Source organism: Prionailurus viverrinus, chromosome A1 (genome assembly GCF_022837055.1).
Source record: "Prionailurus viverrinus isolate Anna chromosome A1, UM_Priviv_1.0, whole genome shotgun sequence".
Taxonomy (NCBI): domain Eukaryota; kingdom Metazoa; phylum Chordata; class Mammalia; order Carnivora; family Felidae; genus Prionailurus; species Prionailurus viverrinus.
In genome coordinates, this window is record NC_062561.1 from 42595007 (window position 1) to 42612959 (window position 17953).

General features: G+C 37.1%; 1 protein-coding gene across 2 annotated transcripts in view; it reads right to left on the minus strand.

Annotated features, from left to right (window-relative positions):
• PCDH9 (protocadherin 9) overlaps positions 1-17953 on the minus strand; it is a 928690-nt gene that overhangs the window by 740570 nt on the left and 170167 nt on the right. The window lies entirely within an intron of this gene.

Consider the following 17953-nt stretch of genomic DNA (forward strand, 5'->3'; position numbering starts at 1 on the left):
CAAAGAAATTGAATTAGTAATCAAAAATCTGCCAAAAAACAAGAGTCTAGGGCTGGATGGCTTTCTGGTGGAATTCTACCAAACATTTAAGGAACAGTTAACACCTATTCTCTTGAAGCTCTTCCAAAAAAATAGAAATGGAAGGAAAACTTCCAAACTCTTTCTATAAGGCCAGCATTACCTTGATTCCAAAACAAGACAGAGAAGAGAACTAAAAGAGAACAAAAAGGAGAACTATAGACCAATTTCCCTCATAAACATGGACTCAAAAATCCTCAACAAGAGCCAACCAGATCCAACAAAACATTAAAAAATTATTCACCACTACCAAGTAGGATTTATACCTGGGATGCAGGGCTGGATCAATATCCACAAAGCAAAAAATGTGATACATCACATCAATAAAAGAAAGGACAACAACCACGTGATCCTCTCAAAAGATGCAGAGAAAGCATTTGACAAAATACAGCATCCTTTCTTGATAAAAACCCTCAAGAAAGTAGGGATAGAAGGAGCATACTCGAGATCATAAAAGCCATATCTGAAAGACCCACCATTAATATCAACCCCAATGGGGAAAAACTGAGAGCTTTCCCCCTAAGGTCAGGAACAAGACAGGGATGTCCACTCTCACCACTGTCATTCAACATAGTATTAGAAGTACTAGCCTCAGCAATCAGACAACACAAAGGAATAAAAGGCATCCAAATCAGCAAGGAGGAAGTCAAACTTTCACTCTTTGCAGACAACATGATACTCTATATGGAAAACCCAAAAGATACCACCAAAAACTGTTAGAACTGATCCATGAATTCAGCAAAATTGCAAGATATAAAATCAATGGGCAGGGGAGGAACCAAGATGGCAGAACAGCATGGAAGTTTTTTGTGTCTTGCACCCATGAAATACAGCCAGACCAACACTAAACCATCCTACACACCTAGTAAACTGACTGGAGGATTAACACAACAATATGCACAACCTGAACCACAGAATTCAGCAGGTATGTGGGGCGGAGAGGTGAACTTGGGGAGAGAGAAGCCAGCGGTAGGCAGGGAGCCGCTTTGCAGGTAGAGAAAGGATGGAGACTGGGGGTGGGGAGAATATGGGAAAAGCACCCCTCCCCAAAAGCAGCTGGAGAGAAAGTAGAAAATTGGAAACAGCTGCAGGGACTAAGCTAAAAAGGGAGAAAGGAGAAAGGAGAGGGTTTAAATTCCATTAAGACTGTAAACAAGTGGAGCACAAAGTCTGGAATTCTGCAGCTTGATACCTGGTGATGCTTTGGTGAGAAGGGCAACTCCCCAGGAATAGAGTGGGGTCCAGGAGGTTTTCGGAGCACATGGGGAAAAGCGGTTCCACTGCTGGAAGGACACTTGGTAGAGGCTGTTGAAGCCACCTGGTCCCAGCAGACCCCAGAAAATGGCTACATTTGCTGGTGTTGGAAGAATGTCGTTAAGTGTAAAGCCCGGTGCCAGATTTGTGTTGTGATTTTCCATAATCCCTGAAACGCTGCTGCTACACTATCTCGTGAACTTTTTCTGGGACGGGCAGGCACCTGGCTACAGTCTCGGGGCACCGGCAGCAGCAGGGTCCAGCAAGCATTCCTGGGTGCAGCCGACATTCGGCCATTGCTCATTCAGCCATTGCTGGGTGAGACCCTCCCACAGAGGGGTAGAACAGGTCAAAGCCACAGTCCTTCAGAAGTAAGGGGTCGGGGAAAATAGCCTCATTTGAGACAGAACTCAGGAGAGAGGTACTGCCTGGGGCTTGGTCACAGACAGTGAAGAAGCGGGGAGTGGATGAAAGCTGAAGACAGAGGACAGGTGCATCAGCAATCAGTGATTACTGATCAGAGAGAACAGAGCTCCCATACTAGAGACTGGGGTAGCTGGGTGATGGCATTTTCACCGCTCCCGCATACGCCCATAGGCACCTACAAGGGCTGCAACATACCACCCCAGTAAGCTAGCAGCGCCATCTAGTGGAGAACGGAGCCGTTACACTAAGCCCCCCCCCCCCCCCAAGTGGGCCATCCTCGCTCTTCAAGAACACAAGTCTCACCGCCTACTTAGTTTATAGACTATAAAGCACTACATAGTTTGACTTCTAGGGGAAACGAAATAATGTCAGTCCTATTTCAATCTGTTAGCAGGTGCATCTATTCAATTTTTTTTCTTATTTTTCTCTTTTATACTATTCTTTTTCTTGAATATAGAAAGAGAAAAAAATCATTTTTCTTTTCAATTTTTATTAAAAATACTTTTAATTTTTTTACTACATTTTTTCTTTTGTGTAATGTTTTTCAAATTCTATCTTACTTCCATCATTCTATTTTAGTCTACTTCAGTGTATTCACCTTTTCAAATTTTCAAACAATTTCCTTGTTTTATTTATTTTTCTTTTTTCTTTTTTATGTTTCTTTTCTTGAATGCAGGAAGTGAAAAACTTCATTTTTACTTTCAACTTCTATTAAAAATATTTTTCTTTAAGTTTTTACTATATTTTTTTGCTTTTATGTAAATTTTTTCAAATTATATTTTACTTCCATCATTTTATTTTAGTCTATTACAGTGTATTCACTTTTCCAAATTTTCAAGCGAGTTTTTTTCTTTTTGTTTCTTTTCTCTTTCTTGAATACAGAAAGAGAAAAAATTTGTTATTTTTAATTTTTATTAAAAATATTTTTCTTTAAATTTTTCCTACTATATTCTTTACTTTTGTGTAAGTTTTGTCAAATTCTATTTTACTCCCATCATCTAATTTTAGTCTACTTCAGTGTATTCATTTTTTTCAAATTCTCAGACGATTTCCTTCCCCCCCCTTTTTTTTCTCTAATCTGTTAAACCACTTTCAACACCCAGACCAAAACACACCTAGGATCTATCATCATTTATTCGATTTTTGTGTCTGTGTTTTTAATCTCTTAATTTAATATTTTTTTAATTTTAATTTTTTTAATTTTAATTTTTCTATATCATTAATTCCTTATCTCCCTTCAAAATGTCAAAATGAAGGAATTCACCATAAAAGAAAGAGCACAAAGAAACGACAGCCAGGAATTTAATCAACACAGATACAATCAAGATGTCTGAACCAGAATTTAGAATCATGATAATAATACTAGCTGGAGTCAAAAATAGATTAGAATCCCTTTCTGCAGAGATAAAAGAAGTAGAAACTAGTCAGAATGAAATTAAAAATGCTATAAGTGAGCTGCAATCATGAATGCATGCAGCAGCAGCAAGGGTGGATGAGGCAGAACAGAGAATCAGTGCTACAGAGGACAAACATAGAGAATAATGAAGCAGAAAAAAACAGGGAGATGAAGGCAAAAGAGCATGATTTAAGAATTAGAGAAATCAGTGACTCATTAAAAAGGAACAACATCAGAATCATAGGGGTCCCAAGAAAGGAAGAGAGAGAAATAGGAGTGGAAAGGTTATGTGAGCAAATCGTAGCGGAAAACTTTCTTAACCGGGGGAAAGACACAGACATCAAAATCCAGGAAGCACAGAGGACCCCCATTAGATTCAACAAAAACCGACCATCAATCAACAAGGCATATCATACTCAAATTCACAAAATTCTCAGGCAAGGAGAGAATCATGAAAGCAGCAAGGGAAAAAAAGTCCCTAACCTACAAGGGAAGACAGATCAGGTCTGCAGCAGACCTATCCATAGAAACTTGGCACACCAGAAAGAGTAGCAAGATAAATTCAATGTGCTTAATGAGAAAAATATGCTGGATAAAGAGAATTCTTTATCCAGCAAGGCTGTCATTCAAAATAGAAGGAGAGACAAAAAGTTTTTCAGACAAACAAAAATTAAAAGAGTTTGTGACCATTAAACCAGCACTGCAAGAAAGTATAAGGGGGACTCTCTGAGGGGAGAAAAGAGATATATATATATGACTACCAAAAGCAACAAAAGATTAGAAAGGACCAGAGAACGCCAACAGAAATTCCAACTCTACAAGCATCATAATGGCAATAAATTCATATCTTTCAGTACTCACTCTAAATGTCAATGGACTCAATGCTCCAATCAAAAGACACAGGGTAACAGAATGGATAAGAAAACAAGACCCATCTATATGCTGTTTACAAGAGACCCACTTTAGACCTAAAGACACCTTCAGATTGAAAATAAGGGGATGGAGAACCATCTATCATGCTAATGGTCAACAAAAGAAAGCCAGAGTAGCCATACTTATATCAGACAATCTAGACTTTAAAATAAAGACTGTATCAAGAGATGCAGAAGGGCATTATATCATAATCAAGGGGTCTATCCACCAAGAAGACCTAACAATTGTAAACATTTATGTGCCAAATGTGAGAGCACCCAAATATATAAGTCAATTAATCACACACATAAAGAAACTCATCGATAATAATACCATAATAGTAGGAGACTTCAACATCCCACTCACAGCAATAGACAGATCATCTAATCAAAAAATCAATAAGGAAACAATGGCTTTGAATGACACATTGGACCAGATGGACTTAACAGATATATTTGAACAATTCATCCTAAAGCAGCAGAATATACATTCTTCTCCAGTGCACATGGAATGTTCTCCAGAATAGACCACATACTGGGACACAAATCAGCCCTAAGTAAGTACAAAAATATCGAAATCATACCATGCATATTTTCAGACCACAATGCTATGAAATTCGAAATCAACCACAAGAAAAAGTTTGGAAAGGTAATAAATACTTGAAGACTAAAGAACATGCTACTTAAGAATAAATGGGCTAACCAAGAAGTTAAAGAAGAAATTAAAAAGTATATGGAAGTCAATGAAAATGATAACACCATAACCCAAAACCTCTGGGACGCAGCAAAGGCAGTCATAAGAGGAAAGTATATAGCAATCCAGGCCTTCCTAAAGAAGGAAGAAAGATCTCAGTTACACAACCTAACCTTATGCCTTAAGGAGAAGGGAAAAGAACAGCAAATAAAACCCAAAACCAGCAGAAGACAGGAAATAATAAAGATTAGAGCAGAAATTAATGTTATCGAAACCAAGAAAACAGAACAGATCAATGAAACCAGAAGGTGGTTCTTTGAAAGAATTAAAAAAATTGATAAACCACTAGCCAGTTTGATCAGGAAGAAAAAGGAAAGGACCCAAATACATAAAATCAAGAATGAAAGATCACAACCAACACTGCAAAAATACAAACAATAATAAGAGAATATTATGAGCAATTATATGCCAATAAAATGGGTAATCTGGAAGAAATGGAAAAATTCCTAGAAACATATACACTACAAAAACTGAAACAGGAAGAAATAGAAAATTTGAACAGACCCATAACCAGTAAGGAAATCGAATTAGTAATCAAAAATCTGCCAAAAACCAAGAGTCCAGGGCCTGATGGTTTTCCTGGAGAATTCTACCAAATATTTAAGGAAGAGTTAACACCTATTGTCTTGAAGCTGTTCCAAAAAATAGAAATGGAAGGAAAACTTCCAAACTCTTTCTATGAAACCAGCATTACCTTGATTCCAAAACCAGACAGAGACCCCACTAAAAAGGAGAACTATAGACCAATTTCCCTGATGAACATGGATGCAAAAATCCTCAACAAGATATTAGCCAACTGGATCCAACAATACATTAAAAAAAATTATTCACCATGACCAAGTGAGATTTACACCTGGGATGCAGGGCTGGTTCAATATCTGCAAAACAATTACCGTGATTCGTCACATCAATAAAAGAAAGGACAAGAACCATATGATTCTCTCAATAGATGCAGAGAAAGCATCTAACAAAATACAGCAACGTTTCTTGATAAAAACTCTCAAGAAAGTAGAGATAGAAGGAGCATACCTCGAGATCATAAAAGCCATATATGAACGACCCAACACTAATATCCTCGGTGGGGAAAAACTGAGAGCTTTCCCCCTAAGATCAGGAACAAGACAGGGATGTCCACTCTCACCACTGTTTTTCAACATAGTATTGGAAGTCTTAGCCTCAGCAATCAGACAACACAAAGAAATAAAAGTCATCCAAATCGGCCAGGAGGAGGTCAAACTTTCACTCTTCACAGACAACATGATACTCTATATGGAAAACCCAAAAGATTCCTCCCAAAAACTGCTAGAACTGATTCATGAATTCAGCAAAGTTGCAGTATATGAAATCAATGCACAGAAATTGGTTGCATTCCTATACACCAACAATGAAGCGACAGAAAGAGAAATCAAGGAATCAATCACATTTACAGTTGCACACACACAAAAAAAACATAAAATATCTAGGAATAAATCTAACCAAAGAGGTGAAAAACCTATACGCTGAAAACTATAGAAAGCTTATGAAAGATATTGAAGAAGACACCAAAAAAATGGAAAAAGCTTCCATGCTCTTGCATAGGAAGAACAAATGTTGTTAAAATGTCAATACCACCCAAAGCAATTTACATATTCAATGTAATCCCGATCAAAGTAACACCAGCATTCTTTACAGAGCTAGAACACATAATCCTAAAATTTGTATGGAACCAGAAAAGACCCCGAATAGCCAAAGCAATCTTGAAAAAGAAAACCAAAGCAGGAGGCATCACAATCCCAGACTTCAAGCTATACTACAAAGCTGTAATCATCAAGACAGTATGGTACTGGCACAAGAGCAGACACTCTGATCAATGGAATAGAATAGAGACCCCAGAAATGGACCCACAAAAGTATGGCCATCTAATCTTTCACAAACAGGAAAGAATATCCAATGGAATAAAGACAGTCTCTTCAGCAAGTGGTGCTGGGAAAACTGGACAGCGACATGCAGAAGAATGAACCTGGACCACTTTCTTACACCATACACAAAAATAAACTCAAAATGGATGAAAGACCTCAATGTAAGACAGGAAGCCATCAAAATCCTCAAGGAGAAAGCAGGCAAAAACCTCTTTGATCTTGCCCGCAGCAACTTCTTACTCACCATGTCTCTGGAGGCAAGGGAAACAAAAGCAAAAACAAACTACTGAGACCTCATCAAAATAAAAAGCTCTGCACAGCGAAGGAAACAATCAGCAAAACTAAAAGGCTACCTAGAGAATGGGAGAAGATATTTGCAAATGATATATCAGATAAAGTGTTAGTATCCAAAATCCATAAAGAACTTATCAAACTCAACACCCAAAACACAAATAATCCAGTGAAGAAATGGGCAAAAGACATGAATAGACACTTCTTCAAAGAAGACATCCAGATGGCCAATTGACACATGAAAAAATGCTCCACATCACTCATCATCAGAGAAATACAAATCAAAACCACAATGAGATACCACCTTACACTTGTCAGAATGGCTAACAGTAACAACTCAGGCAACAAGAGATGTTGGCGAGAATGCAGAGCAAGAGGATCTCTTTTGCATTGTTGGTGGGAATGCAAGCTGGTGCAGCCACTCTGGAAAACAGTATGGAGGTTCCTCAAAAAACTAAAAATAGAACTACCCTACAACCCAGCAATTGCACTACTAGGCATTTATCCACGGGATACAGGTGTGCTGTTTCAAAGGGACACATGCACCCCCATGTTTATAGCAGCACTATCAACAATAGCCAAAGTATGGAAAGAGCCCAAATGTCCCTCGATGGTTGAATGGATAAAGAAGATGTGGTGTGTGTGTGTATACACACACACACACACACACACACACACACACACACGCAATGGAGTATTACTCAGCAATCAAAAAGAATGAAATCTTGCCATGTGCAACTACGTGGATGGAACTGGAGGGTATTATGCTAAGTGAAATTAGTCAGAGAAAGACAAAAATCATATGACTTCACTCATATGAGGACTTTAAGAGACAAAACAGATGAACATAAGGGAAAGGAAACAAAAATAATACAAAAAACAGGGAGGGGGACAAAACAGAAGAGACTCATAAATATGGAGAACAATCTGAGGGTTATGGGAGGGGTTATGGTAGGGAGGATGGGCTAAATGGGTAAGGGGCACTAAGGTATCTCCTCCTGAAATCATTGTTGCACTATATGCTAACTAATTTGGATGTAAATTTTAAAAAATAAAAAATAAAACAAGTTAATAAAAAAAATCAATGCACAGAAATCGGTTGCATTTCTATACACTTTCTGAAGTAACAGAAAGAAATGAAGAAATCAATCCCATTACAATCGCATCAAAAACCATAAAATCCCTAGAAATAAACCTAACCAAAGAGGTGAAAAATCTATACACTGAGAACTATAGAAAGCTTATGAAATAAATTGAAGAAGACACAAAAAAAATGGAAAAATATTCCATGTTCATGGATTGGAAGAACAAAAATGTCAATACTATCCAAAGCAATCTACATATTTAATGCAATCCCTATCAAAATAACACCAATATTCTCCACAGAGCCAAAACAATCTTAAAATTTGTATGGAAGAAAAGACCCCAAATAAGCAAAGCCATCCTGAAAAAGAAAACCAAAGCAGGAGACATCACAATCCTGGGCTTCAAGATGTATTACAAAGTTGTAATCATCAAGACAGTATGGTACTAGCACAAAAACAGACACTTAGATCAATGGAACAGAATAGAGAACCCAGAAATGGACCGACCCACAAACATATGGCCAATAATCTTTGACAAAACAAGAAAGAATATCAAATGGAATAAAGACAATCTCTTCAACAAATGATGTTGGGAAAACTGGACAGCAACATGCATAAAAATGAACGTGGACCACTTTCTTACACAAAAATAAACTCAAAATGTATGAAAGACCTAAATGTAAGATGAAGCCATCAAAATCTTAGAGGAGAAAGCAGACAAAAACCCCTTTGACCTCAGTTGCAGAAACTTCTTACTCAACATGTCTCTGGAGGCAAGGGAAATAAAAGCAAAAATGAACTATTGGGAACTGATCAAAATAAAAAGCTTCTGCACAGCGAAAGAAACATTCAGCAAAACTAAAAGGCAACCAACAGATTGGGAGAAGATATTTGCAAATGACATATCAGATAAAGGGCTAGTATCCAAAAACCTAAGAAGAAATTATTAAACTCAACACCCAAAAAACAAATAATCCAGTGAAGAAATGGGCAAAAGACATGAATAGACACTTCTCCAAAGAAGACATCCAGATGGCAAATAGACACATGAAAAGATGCTCAACATCACTCTTCGTTAGGGACATACAAATCAAAACCATAATGAGATACCACCTTACACCAGTCAGAATGACTAAAATTAACAACTCACGCAACAACAGACTTTAGTGAGGATTACAGAGAAAAAGGATCTCTTTTGCATTGCTGTTGGGAATGCAAACTGGGGCAGCCACTCTGGAAAACAGTATAGAGGTTCCTCAAAAAGTTAAAAATAGAACTACTCTACAACCCTGAAATTGCACTACTAGGTATTTATCCAAAGGATACAGATGTTCTATTTCAAAGGGGCACAGCCATCACAATGCACCCCATGAACCCCAAAGTGTTTATAGCAGCACTTTCAACAATAGCCAAAGTATAGAAAGAACCCAAAGGTCCATCGACAGATGAGTGGATAAAGACAATGTGGTGTGTGTGTGTATATATACACACACACACCACATTGTCTTTATATATATATATATATATATATATATATATATATATACACACACACACACACACACACACATATATGGTGTGTGTATATATATATATATATATATATATATATATATATGGAGTTATAATGGAGTTATTGCTTGGCAATCAAAAAGAATGAAATCTTGTCATTTGCAACAATGTGGATGCAACTAGAGGGTATTATGCTAAGTGAAATTAGTAAGAAAAAGACACATATCATATGACTTCACTCATATGTGGAATTTGAGATACAAAACAGATGAACAAAAGGGAAGGAAACAAATATAAAAACAGGGAGGGGGACAAAACATAAGAGACTCTTACATATAGAGAAAAACTGAGGTTTGCTGTAGGAGTTGTGGGTGGGGGATGGGCTAAATGGATAAGGGCATTAAGGAAGATACTTGTTGGGAGGAGCACTGGGTGTTATACATAGGGAATAAATCACCGGAATCTGTTGCTGAAATCATTATTGCACTATATGCTAACTAGGATGTAAATTAAAAAATTAAATAATTAAATAAAAATAAAAAAGTAAATATCTTACAAAATGCACTACAAGACTGTAATTCGAAATTACCAGAATTTGAAGTCAGGTATATTTGACTCAAGATTCCAATCATTTTAAACATACATTTTTGCCGGATGAAACCCCATTCACCTTATTTAATTATGTTATCTTCTTCATTTATAAAATAGATAATTCTAACAACATTGATTTGGATCACTAAATGGCATTACCAACTCAAGATACCTATAATAATAGGTATTCATACATATTTTCTTTCCATCTTGGTCACAGGCTTAATTCCCACTTACTAGGTATTACCAATTGCTTCCTAAATTAATATTTCTCTTCTTATAAAGCAACTATTAACTTATATTGCCTCCTAAACTCTACAAATGCAAAGATAACCTCAGTCCTCTAGGAACTTACTATCTATTGGTAAAAAATCTTTCATAGAGATTTACAATCTCTATAAATAATACATTTCAAAGTGCTGGCTATAGGCTGAATACACTTGTTCTGAACATAATTATACAACACCAAAAACAACAAAAACAGTCAATATTTAAAAATGAATGGTTTCATACAAAAATCTTGGAATTTGTTGTTCTCCTAAAAAAAATTACACTATAGGCAATGCTGAGCTATGTCATTACATGGCAACAACTGGCAAGGGTTGAGTAGCATCTATATACTCTTTAACATGGGGCAAGTGTCTTTTGGGTTATTACAGGTGGACCCCATACACCTACTTCTCTTCTTTATATTATCTGTCAGATTTTTGTGTTCTCAACTCTTATAGAAGCCCTTAGGCTCTATAAAGATCAGGACAAGTTCTGGCACAGTATCTACACAGGTAACTATCCATCATGTATCTGTTGAATAAATAAATGACAGAAATCCAAAGTAAGCACAGTAGTTTTTTAATTAGCCATTCCTTCTAAGACTCAAACCAATTTTTTATCCATTGACAACTGATCTAGGGAAATAACTGAGAGGATATGAAATTCTCAGCATGAGAACGCTTGGAAATAATCAAGTGTGCATCTTACAATAAGGTAATAGATCATCAGCACAATAGTTAGCCATCTAAAGTAGAAATGTATTTAGTCCAGACCTTTTAACCATGTATTTGCTGTGTTTGAGAGATTTTCATGTATTCCCAGAATTGAATTAGGCTTTTTCTATAATGCCTTTTCCTAAATTACATGTTAAGAAAAACAGACAATAAAAAACAAAACCTGTTAACAATATTTTTGTGGAAAGAGGGGAAAAAAATTGGATAAGCCCAGCAATAATAAAGATATACTTTGAAGTCAGAAAAACCTGTTATGGCTCTACCAATGACTACCAATTTAATAATAGCCACATTATTGAATGTCTTAAATTTGTGTCCTTTCCTCTAAAAATAGAGATGACACTTAGCTTTTATATTAGCTCTGAGCTTAAACAGTATTGCCATCAAAAAAAGAAAAAAATGGCCAAACAATACACATGGCACATAATAAGTCCATGAATAAAATGCAGTGTTCTTTTTTGTTTTTCTTTCTTATTTTGAAATAGTAACATGCCTTAACAATCGCTTTTAAAATCATAAGGAATCATTATTTCTAAATCCTTACATTTTACATTATCTGATATTTTCTTTTTTAATCAAACATTGTTGAAAATAATGTTATTGGAAAATGAATAATGCCAATTATACAAATAAAGCTTATATATTCAAAATACACATATATCTATGTGTTTGTGTGTCAAAGTATATATATATGTGTGTGTATATATATATGTGTGTGTATATATATATATATATATACATATATATATGTATATATATCCACATACAAACATATACATCATCCAAGAGAAAGTTCTAGGCATTTAAACAACAGCCATAAAACCAGTATCTTAGCTTCCCTGAAGGCTATGATTGAATGCATCTTATCTTACAATAGTGACCCCATGTTCTTCTGTGCCAAGTGTGCAAGTCCCAGCAGTGAATTTAAACCCAATCTCATTTTAAGTTTCCATTGTACTCAGCATGATCCTCATTTTTCACTGCATTGCCCTCGTCAGGGCCATGGTCCTGTCTAGGACACTGCTACCGATACACCAGGAGCTGTAACTGAACTTATAACTATACATACTTTTCCTCCTACCACAGAAGTATTACTATAAATGAAAGCAAACAGACTTTTATACTTTGAAGTGTGTGGGGAATCTGAAATAGCAATAACAGCATGCCTATGATCAACGTTAAATAGCAACACTAAGTGGCTCGCCTCTGACCCTCAAAGAATAACAAATAATTGTATTAATAGTTTTCTATACATTAACACACATTTAGAAAGGCTTTTATCTAGAGATGAAGACATCATCTGGTACAGGGAAGCCCACATCCTGAAACTAACTGGATACAGATAACCTGCAAATATATGACAGCTTTCTAATAATTCTAAACACATGTATACTACTTGCTTTTAGGTGTAATTTTTTAAAGGGGTCTTTCAACATGTATTGAGTAAAAGGTGTGTAAAGGAAATGTTAGTAGATTAGCACAACATAAGTGAGGATATTCCAAGTGCACCCAACAGCACGCTGTTATCTTCTTCCTCTCCTTATACAGCTATTCCCCGGGTGAGTCTGAGCTCTCACAGGGTCACTCAAGTACCCTGAACCAAAAGTTCCAGGACAACTCTGTCCTCTCCTTCCTATTCTGTCCTCCTCTATTATTTGCAAACAGCAAGCACAATCTTACTGTTGTTCACCTGTAACTGTCTACCACCTAGAAACTCCTCCATTCACGTACACAGTAGACATTTATTACCTACTGTTTTCCACCATTGTCCTAGGTGCTGAAGACAAGGAGTGAGCAAAACAAAGTCTGAGACCTCACGAATCTTATATTCCAGTGGGAAGATGGGAAAAAATTTTAAATAAAACTGGAGTATACTGTCAAGTAATTTCAAATGTTATAAAGAAAAAAAGGCAAAAAGTTGTGGGGTGACAGTAGATAATCCAGTTGGTGAAAGAGGGCCTCTGACAGTTGAGCAGAGGCCTGAATGAGAGGAATGAGTGTAGTCTTGGGAAGAGAATCCAGGTACTTGTGGGTCTAACTGTCTGTCCTTTAAAGACAATACAGAAGCTATTCAACCTTTGCCCAATCAAACAGAGGCTTAACAGAAGAAACCGTTTGGAAGGAGGAAATGTATTTCTAGCATTGCTCCTCTTTTCTAACTAACATACTTTTCAATTTTATAAAAATTAACTTCGAAACTATCAGCTTCTCAGAGGTTTCTAGTGCTTTAAGAACATCCATAACACCAACATTTCCTGCTTATGTACATTCATTTTTCCTGCTGGGGTGAAGGCCCACTGCTTTTATTGTACGTTCAAAAAGTATAACAAACGATGGGCGCCTGGGTGGCTCAGTCGGTTAAGTGTCCTACATCGGCTCAGGTCATGATTTCATGGTTTGTGGGCCTGAGCACCGCCCCCCCCCCCCACCCCCCGGGTAAGGCTCTGTACTGACAGCTCAGAGCCTGGAGCCTGCTTCAGATTCTGTGTCTTCTTCTCTTCCTTCCCCTCCCCCGCTTGTGCTCTGTCTCTCTTTCTCAAAAATAAATACACATCTTTAAAACTTTTTTTAAAAAAGTATAACAAACACTTTGCAAAGAGGACAAATCCCATTACTGAGTGCCTGCTGTGTAACAGGAATATGGCGCTGAATTCAGAGAGACCTACATAGAAATTCTAATGGTGCTACTCTTTATCCATGTGATGCTACAGCCTGAATGTTTGTATCCCTCCCCAAATGTTATCTGTTGAAATCCTAATCTCTAAAGACAATGGCATTAGGTGACCTTTAGGAGGAGATCAGGACAGGACAGAGTCCTCATGAAAGGGATTAGTGCTCTGACAGATGACACCCAAAAGAACCCCCTAGCCTCCTTTATCCAATGTGAGGATACAAGGAAAACTATGATCAGAAGAGGGCACTCACCCAACCATGCTGCCACCCCGATCTTGGACTTCCAGCCTCCAGAACTGTGAGCAATAAATTTCTTCTGTGTGTAAACCACCCAATCTGTGGTATTTTATCATAGCAGCTTGAATAAACTAAGACAGAGCAGGCTGTTCACATCACTTGACACTCACGCTTAATAAGTCATAATGAAAGGCAAACTTCCTCAGCATTTTTTCTGGAAGGATTTCAAGAGGTCATGTGCACAAAATGCCTGAGCAATGCTTGGCACTCCAGAGGAACAAAGGAGACCACAGGTAGTGGATTTTTCCCACGCTTCATTCCGTGTGATTTTTACAACAGCCCAGTTTCCCCAAGAGGAAATCAAAGTCCTGAAAAGTTAGGTAATTTCTCCAAGCTCTCACAGAAGTGGAAAGCTAAACTTCAAACCTAGGATCTTTACAACCACAAATACCTGTTTTGTTTTTTGGTTTTCATTTGTTTTTTGTCTGCTATGTCACTTCACAAATAATAAATGCTTTAGATTCTTTTTGCTCACCTGTCATATCTAATCATTCTCTAAGGCCTGGATATTACTTGTGTTTTGTTTTGAAGTGGCTCTTTCATACATCTCTTCATCTCCATTCTCACCACCAGCACCACAATCCTGACAATTATCACCATATAATGGGAATATGATGATATTCAAATCAGCCTTTTTGTTTCCCATTTCCTCCTCTATCCCCAAATTGCTTTCTCTAAATCACTCTGAGAGCAACATTCATGGACTCAAATCCAAGTAGAACATCAAAAATAATTTAAGCCAATTCTATCCATTCTTGAATCATTTCCCGGATGATGTGGATTGGATTTTCCTTCCACGATTCCTCATGGATTAGAGTATATGAACCTTCTCTAGTGTCTATTCTATAAAGGCTTCTTTAAGATCATTTACACTATGGGGTGCCTGGGTGGCCTAGTTGGTTAAGCATCCGACTTTGGCTCAGGTCATGATCTCATGGTTCATGAGTTGGAGCCCCAAGTTGGGCTCTGTGCTTCCAGCTCAGAGCCTGGATAGAGCCTGCTTCAGATTCTGTGTCTCCCTCTCTCTCTGCCCCTCCCTGCTTGTGTTCTCTCTCTTGCTCAAAAATAAATAAACATTAAAAAAAATTATGATCATTTATACTCGAATGCTCCTGTATGAAATCTTTGGGGAGGAAGGAAGAGCAACCCATTTGGCAAATAAGATCTGGCTTATACTATTATTTTATTATTATTACTATCATCATCATCATTATCATCATTATAGAACCAAATAAAGCTACATCTTGCATAGCTGAGAAGTCAAATGATTTTTTTTTAATTTAATTAGTTTTTGTACTCATGTGAAGTTGGATTATGTCAGGTGAAATACGAAAAAAAATATTGCCTAGTATTGTCTAGTAGCAGTAAAAACAGAAACTAAAGGTAAAAGCTTCCCCTTCAAACAGTGACTTTGTCCCCCTAGTATCTACATTGTTTCCATTCTCCTAGGTTAAACAGCCCAGAGGTACAACAGTTAGCAACAGATACTAGTTTTTCTGCTCCTTTGACTACTTCCACAAAGACCTTTGCAGATCAGTTACGGGGTAGTCAAATGAGCAGGAAAACTAATACCCATTGAACTGCAAGGTCGTTGAGATCAGGAACAATGCATTAATGATAATTTTTATATATACCTAGCATGGGTATAAAATAATTGCTATATTCGTATGCAAAGGGGATATGGTTTGAAAACTGGCAGGAAATGTATTTGAAATGACATGATGACTGATGAAGAAAAGATTGGTTTAAAAACACATGCTATATTTCTTTCAATTTACTTTTTATTGTTATTTCAGAACCTTTGATCTTTTAGAAACTTCCTAATGAAATAGTTTGAAAGGCAAATCAATTAACTTTTTCATTTCCCTTCCTACCTCTTGCCTCTCAACAAACTCCCAAGAAGAAAAGTGCATTATACACATGTTCTTAGTGGGTTTACAGATAAAGAAAAACAACCTCCCTACTGGCTTACATTTTCTAACATTTTCAGGTAATTATCTGAAACAGACCTTGTAAAGGTAGAATCCACTTCCTTGAATCTGTCTTTTGAGCAGAATCCAAAAGCAAAGGGACCAAAATAAGGAAATCAATTCCTGCCAACGAGTGTCTGAAAAGCTCCAGCTAAATGAACTGATGTAATCTCAGTGCAGGACTTGCAGGGAGGAATGCAGGAATTCTCATCACTCCTGAATCTCCAGGAGGGAGGAGGAGGCTGAGTGAGGCACTCCAGCAGTTCCAGCTGGTGTAAGCCAAAGATTACTGATAAGACAGGCCGAAGGCATGCTCCCCTGCTTCAGCGTGGGTGATGTGTCTTGCGCTATTTCAGCAGGCCACAAGTGACAGGAATCCAAGGTACCACTATCAATCTTATTTGCCCCAAACAGATAGTGAAACATAGACAAGAAATTGGAGAGATTAGATAGATAGATTAAAACACAAAAACAAAAAAACAGAAAAACACAACACACATTCAAGCTTATGACCTGTGCCCCAATTCCTCAACATATTGCAGGAAAAATTCCAGTGTTTATCAGAATTGGTGCAAACATGCTACAGCCATCTGACAAAAGAAAAGCCTTCTTTGCAGTTCCCAAGACTGGTGAGGGAGAAATTTGCAGAGGATGCGAGATTTTTTTCACAATGTTAACCATCTTAGATAATATAAAAGGCAAGCACATCTCCTGCCATTTTACTGTATGACTGCATATTGCACATTGTATACTGTTAGCTCACATTTGCAGAGGCAGATATATGTTGAAAAGGAAGAAAAAGATCATCATCAGGAACTATGAACAATTGTGTGTTCCTTACAACATCTGGAGTACTGGCCTTAAACTATTCCATTTTTTTAAAACTGCCAAAACTGTATACAGATATATTTCATTCAGCAATCTAGTGAATTGCAAAATTATTGTGAAATCAGAAGTATTGGGAGTGAATTGGTGTCCTAAAACAATTTTGAAGAAATTACTTAAACATGTGTCAGCTTAATTAAACTGATGTAAATTCGGTCTTTTCTAATGTGTTTGAGAACAACAGCATATATTCATCACTTTTCTTTTAAAAAAGAAGAGAAGCAATCTAAAGCATATGCATTAAAGTTTCCTAATCCAGGACAGAATGTGCTTAGTGGTAAATAGCTTCAAAGAACTAGAATAATGTTGGTATTTTACTCTATATCTATCTAAAGGTTATGTAAATCAAAATAGGGTAGATATGCTGCAGTAAATAACCCACAAAGGTTAGTAGTTTAAAGCAAATAAAAAAGGTTTATTCCTCACACATATTACATGATCATCACAGATCAGCTAGAGGCTCTGCTTTGTGTCCTACTCACTTTCGGATCTTAGTTGATGGAACAACTACTACCTGTAACATTGCTGGTTGCCATGGTAGAGAGAAATAAAGAGTCTGGACAATCTTACATGAGCAATTACACGCTCCAGCCCAGCAGGAATAAACCTCACTTCTGCCCACAATTCACTGTGTACTATTCACAAGAGACCATCTAACCACAAGGGAATCAGGAAGCATAAATATCAGAAGCAGCAGCCACCATTTATTAAGGGCCAACTAAGTGCTCAGTTTGGGGAGGTGCTTTAACTACTTTGCATAATTTTAACACATACAGTAACTCTTGTAGGTAGGTATTATTAAGGTTCCATTTGGCTTACTAAATGAAACTGAGGCTTATAGAACTTAAGCTTTCCAAAGCAAAAAAGCTATTACTATCTGACAATGGTCACCCTCCTTTCTCCATACCACACTGCTGTTTCTCCCATT